Genomic DNA, 6,000 nt, shown 5'->3' on the forward strand with positions numbered 1-6,000 from the left:
AATGTGCCCGGGCGGCGCCGCGCCAAAATGTGCCCGGGCGGCGCCGCGCCAAAATGTGCCCGGGCGGCGCCGCGCCAAAATGTGCCCGGGCGGCGCCGCGCCAAAATGTGCCCGGGCGGCGCCGCGCCAAAATGTGCCCGGGCGGCGCCGATCACAGACCTACCCTTTACAGATGAAAAAGGTAACTCTGATACGACCCTGCTCAGTCTCTTGGTAATACTGCGCCTACGTGGTCAAGCCTCTTGTAGTGTGTAATCAAGCTCTTTTTAGTCCTCTGGAGAGTTACACAAGTGCCTTCATACGTCTAGAGATTCAAATATGACCCAAAAACACAAGTGGATCCCACCACCCCAAAAACAAGTGAGCCAGCAACCTCTGCTAAATATCCCTCTAGTAAGTGATTTCCAAGCACTTAAAATCTAAAAATCCATAGATTCCAACCTGCCCAAAGAACCCTGCAACTGACTGAAGGAAAAACAAAGCACTTACCCCAAAGAGGAGCCCAGGCACAATGAACTCCCTAATGGCATACCTGGGGCTCATATACCATTTGGCCCCGCCCAGCACCCAAACCCAATCACCTGGGAAAGGGGAGGTGGTAAAGCACAAGAAAGTAAAAAGAGCACAAGCAGCACAGCAGCTGTGGGGTTTTTTTTTGGTGGTTTTTTTTTAGTTTTGTATTTTGTTTGTTTGTTTTTTGTTTTTCTTTTTTTTTCTTTAATCTGGTTTAGCTCAATAGCATGCAGACTGCAGACAAGAGAACTGGGGTGATTCTAGAAGCAACAATCCCCATGCTTTTGCTGCAGCTTTGAATATTGAAAGGACAATATGACCAAGCAAGTAACTGAAATTTTTTCACCTAGAATTAGCTCAAACCTTTATTTATATAGAAAGAAAAATCTGGGAGCATAACAGATTACATGCCAAAAAAAAAAAAATCAATTCCATGTAATAACATCACTCGCAGGAAAAATCACATACTTGAGTAGGCTATCTGAAAACCAAAAGGCTATGCTGATGGGTCAAAACACACTACAGGACAATGGAGCCTGGCCCTCTGCTGCACCAGCTTAAATCCTATCCCTACACTCACCAAGGTGCAACCCCAGCCCAAACACAGACACACCATTTCAGGCTATACGGGATGGGGCTTCAGGCACCGCTTCACCTACTGAAGAAGACCACCATCAGGAGCTGCCACGCCAGACGACCTTTTTCCTCTGAAACACCTTTCTCAGGAACCAAACAGCATTCCAGTGACCTGCTTCGCTCCTATTCTAAAGACTATCACAGCCCACCTTGCCTGTGGCACCTGATAAGCACAAGAGAAAGCAACCACAGCAATAAAAGCCACTGCACCCTCAGGACAGTTACTCTCATCCCCTCCTTTACCTCAGCCGCTTACCTACCCCACACGGCAGATGCTTCCACCCGTTCTCTGAAGCTACCTACAGCACCTCTAAAAGAGAAACTGGAATTTACTCTATCTGATGTAGTAAAATAAGTGCAGCGACAACCGCACCCCAAAAATAACACCTACCTCTGTTCATCACTCACCAGAGTCACTCCAGAGGTAGCTCGGGTCGTGACGTCCTGTACTGCACACTGCGTTTCAGCCTGAACAAAGGAAAACACAGTCAGAAGACAAACATTCAGCTGACAGCATTAGCACCCATCCCTCAACAACAGAAGTCACCCCATATTTAATGTTTTCGTTTCAAAACAGCAGTCCACTTGCCTCTGTACCTGCAAGTTAGATCCAAGCTCGAAAGGAACGGCCACCATCACCCATGTGCCACCTGGGAACACAGAAGGACAAAATGATCGCTCTGCTTGCAAGCCTCCACCTGCCACATTGCTCCTCTGTCCCAAACAGCCTCACCTCAGACCCTCAGAGGGAAACACCTGAATGTCTTCCCTTCGCTTCAGATAAGGGATGACCAGGCTGATAGAACTCTCACCTTCCCTCATTGTTCTGAGACACAGGCATTTCCCTGTCCAAGACTTCACAAAGCCCCTGCAGAGACAAGAGAAAAGCACACCCTGAGGCACCTCACAGCCACAGCGTACCTGCTGCAATGCCTATCTCTTCCCAGATCCTTTGCTTCAGCTGCTCACCAGCTCGAACTGAGATTCTTCGCTCACAGCGCCGCGGCAAACTCTGCCCGGGCCACACAACACACACTGCACAAGCTACATTGTTTAAGACACACGAGCTGGAACATTCCTGCCCAACAATCAGTGGCATCGCACAGGAAGGATGCCGCACGCTCCTAGAAACCAAACCTACCAGTCCTGAACAGCTCCCCTGCCAGACAATTCCCCACCTCCTCCTGCCAACCATGCTCAGCACACACACTATTTGGCCTTAAAAAAAAAAAGTAATAACATACACACACAAAAAAAACTACTGAGCTCCACAAATGCCAAAAAGCCATGCACACACAGCAGCCCCTGCAGGGGTATTCACAGACTTACCCTTTACAGATGAAAAAGGTAACTCTGATACGACCCTGCTCAGTCTCTTGGTAATACTGCGCCTACGTGGTCAAGCCTCTTGTAGTGTGTAATCAAGCTCTTTATAGTCCTCTGGAGAGTTACACAAGTGCCTTCATACGTCTAGAGATTCAAATATAACCCAAAAACACAAGTGGATCCCACCATCCCAAAAACAAGTGAGCCAGCAACCTCTGCTAAATATCCCTCTAGTAAGTGATTTCCAAGCACTTAAAATCTAGAAATCCATAGACTCCAACCTGCCCAAAGAAGCCTGCAACTGACTGAAGGAAAAACAAAGCACTTACCCTAAAGAGGAGCCCAGGCACAATGACCTCTCTAATGGCATACCTGGGGCTCATATACCATTTGGCCCCGCCCAGCACCCAAACCCAATCACCTGGGAAAGGGGAGGGGCAAAGCACAAGAAAGTAAAAAGAGCACAAGCAGCACAGCAGCTGTGGGGTTTTTTTTGGTGTTTTTTTTAGTTTTGTATTTTGTTTGTTTGTTTTTTGTTTTTCTTTTTTTTTTCTTTAATCTGGTTTAGCTCAATAGCATGCAGACTACAGACAAGAGAACTGGGGTGATTCTAGAAGCAACAATCCCCATGCTTTTGCTGCAGCTTTGAATATTGAAAGGACAATATGACCAAGCAAGTAACTGAAATTTTTTCACCTAGAATTAGCTCAAACCTTTATTTATATAGAAAGAAAAATCTGGGAGCATAACAGATTACATGCAAAAAAAAAAAAATCAATTCCATGTAATAACATCACTCGCAGGAAAAATCACGTACTTGAGTAGGCTATCTGAAAACCAAAAGGCTATGCTGATGGGTCAAAACACACTACAGGACAATGGAGCCTGGCCCTCTGCTGCACCAACTTAAAACTCATCCCTACACTCACCAAGGTGCAACCCCAGCCCAAACACAGACACACCATTTCAGCCTCAACACAGTTTTGGAAACTGCTGGAAAGCAGGCTTCAACCTCAGCGAGGCGTGCTCAGGCTACACGGGATGGGGCTTCAGGCACCGCTTCACCTACTGAAGAAGACCACCATCAGGAGCTGCCACGCCAGACGACCTTTTTCCTCTGAAACACCTTTCTCAGGAACCAAACAGCATTCCAGTGACCTGCTTCGCTCCTATTCTAAAGACTATCACAGCCCACCTTGCCTGTGGCACCTGATAAGCACAAGAGAAAGCAACCACAGCAATAAAAGCCACTGCACCCTCAGGACAGTTACTCTCATCCCCTTCTTTACCTCAGCCGCTTACCTACCCCACACGGCAGATGCTCCCACCCGTTCTCTGAAGCTACCTACAGCACCTCTAAAAGAGAAACTGGAATTTACTCTATCTGATGTAGTAAAATAAGTGCAGCGACAACCGCACCCCAAAAATAACACCTACCTCTGTTCATCACTCACCAGAGTCACTCCAGAGGTAGCTCGGGTCGTGACGTCCTGTACTGCACACTGCGTTTCAGCCTGAACAAAGGAAAACACAGTCAGAAGATAAACATTCAGCTGACAGCATTAGCACCCATCCCTCAACAACAGAAGTCACCCCATATTTAATGTTTTCGTTTCAAAACAGCAGTCCACTTGCCTCTGTACCTGCAAGTTAGATCCAAGCTCGAAAGGAACGGCCACCATCACCCATGCCACCTGGGAACACAGAAGGACAAAATGACCACTGTGCTTGCAAGCCACCACCTGCCACTCTGCTCCTCTGTCCCAAACAGCCTCACCTCAGACCCTCAGAGGGAAACACCTGAATGTCTTCCCTTTGCTTCAGATCAGGGATCACCAGGCTGATAAAAATCTCACCTTCCCTCATTGTTCTGTGACACGGGCATTTCCCTGTCCAAGACTGCATGAAGCCCCTGCAGAGACGAGAGAAAAGCACACCCTGAGGCACCTCACAGCCACAGCGTACCTGCTGCAATACCTCTCTCTTCCCAGATCCTTTACTTCAGCTGCTCACCAGCTCGAACTGAGATTCTTCGCTCACAGCGCCGCGGCAAACTCTGCCCGGGCCACACAACACACACGGCACAAGCTACATTGTTTAATGTTATAAGCGAGACCACGCAATTTTCTGGTCTATCGAAGATAATTTATTTATTAAGTAAGCAGGTACAAGCAAAACAGCGCTGGGCGGCTGGGGAGTCTCCGCTCCATCACAGCACACAACTTTCCCTTTTCAGTGTCGCCGTTTTATAGCATCCAAGTTCGGCTTGTCAGGACTTGTTGAATCTTCTGAAGCTGTGCAGTTCGTTCTGTTTCTTTCAATGATCATGCGTTGTGCTCGTGTTCAAGGGTAGTAAAGCAGCAAACAGTATTTCACAGAGTCTTTGTTTTACCAAGGACGTTTATCCAACACCCCCTCCCCACTATCTACTTGCTTAGTCTTCCCCCTCAACAAGGTCGTAAATTGCAAAACCTTGTCTTCTCAGCAGATTCTCTGAATTCTTTTTAAAGACAATGAACAAACACCTGCTAATTTATCACAATCCCTCCTTTTTCTTTTTCTAACATATTTTGTTCATTGATGAATTTTTGAAGCACTTGTTTGCTCAATATTAAAGTTGCTGCGTCATCCTCCTCCTGTTCAAGAGATTCATATTTCGCACACACAAGCGTAAGTTGAGCTGCCTCTAATCGGTTTTTTACAATTGTGATTATTTGATTGAATATACGTGGTCCAAAAGTTAGTGTAAATATGAGCAGCAACAAAGGTCCTGCTATAGCTGATAGCAGTGTAGTGAGCCAAGGTGAGTAATTAAACCAGGATTCGTACCAGTTTCGGTGGGCTTCATTCTCCCTTTTTCGTTTTTCTAGCCCTTCTCTCAATTTAGTCATTGTATCCCTCACCACTCCAGTATGATCAGCATATACACAACACTCCTCTCGTAGGGCTGCACACAATGCTCCTTATTGTAGAAAAATCAGATCTAATCCCCTACGATTTTGTAGTACTACTTCAGATAAGGATCGCACAGATTTCTCTAAAGCTTATATAGATTGCTCGATACGGGCCAAATCCTCATCTACAGCAATGCGTAACGAGGTAAATTCTTGGCTTTGTTTTACCAGAGAGGTAATTCCAGTTCCGGCTCCTGCAGCCCCCAGAATCATCAGAGTGGCTAAAGTAAGAGCCGTAATAGGCTCTCTCTTCCTTAAGTGTTTTTTTGCCATAGCATGTTGGATGTACATATACTCCTCAGAATGGTAAAGAATCCTTGGGATAATTACTACCTGTACACAGAAATCATGAGACGAGTTGAACAATTTCAAAGATAACATGGAGTCACCCCCAGAGACGAACATACCCATCTGGTGTTATCTGCTGGTATTAACCATTTTTCTTTGTCTAATTGTGTAACATTTTCTGTAATATTGCATAGATGGAACTTCTCACCAGGGACCGTGCCTACGCATCTGCCATTCCCAGTTACTTCCGTTAACGTTATTCCTACATCCCTTCCCCAATTGC

This window comes from Anser brachyrhynchus, assembly GCF_964034855.1.
Source record: "Anser brachyrhynchus genome assembly, contig: SCAFFOLD_231, whole genome shotgun sequence".
Lineage (NCBI taxonomy): Eukaryota > Metazoa > Chordata > Aves > Anseriformes > Anatidae > Anser > Anser brachyrhynchus.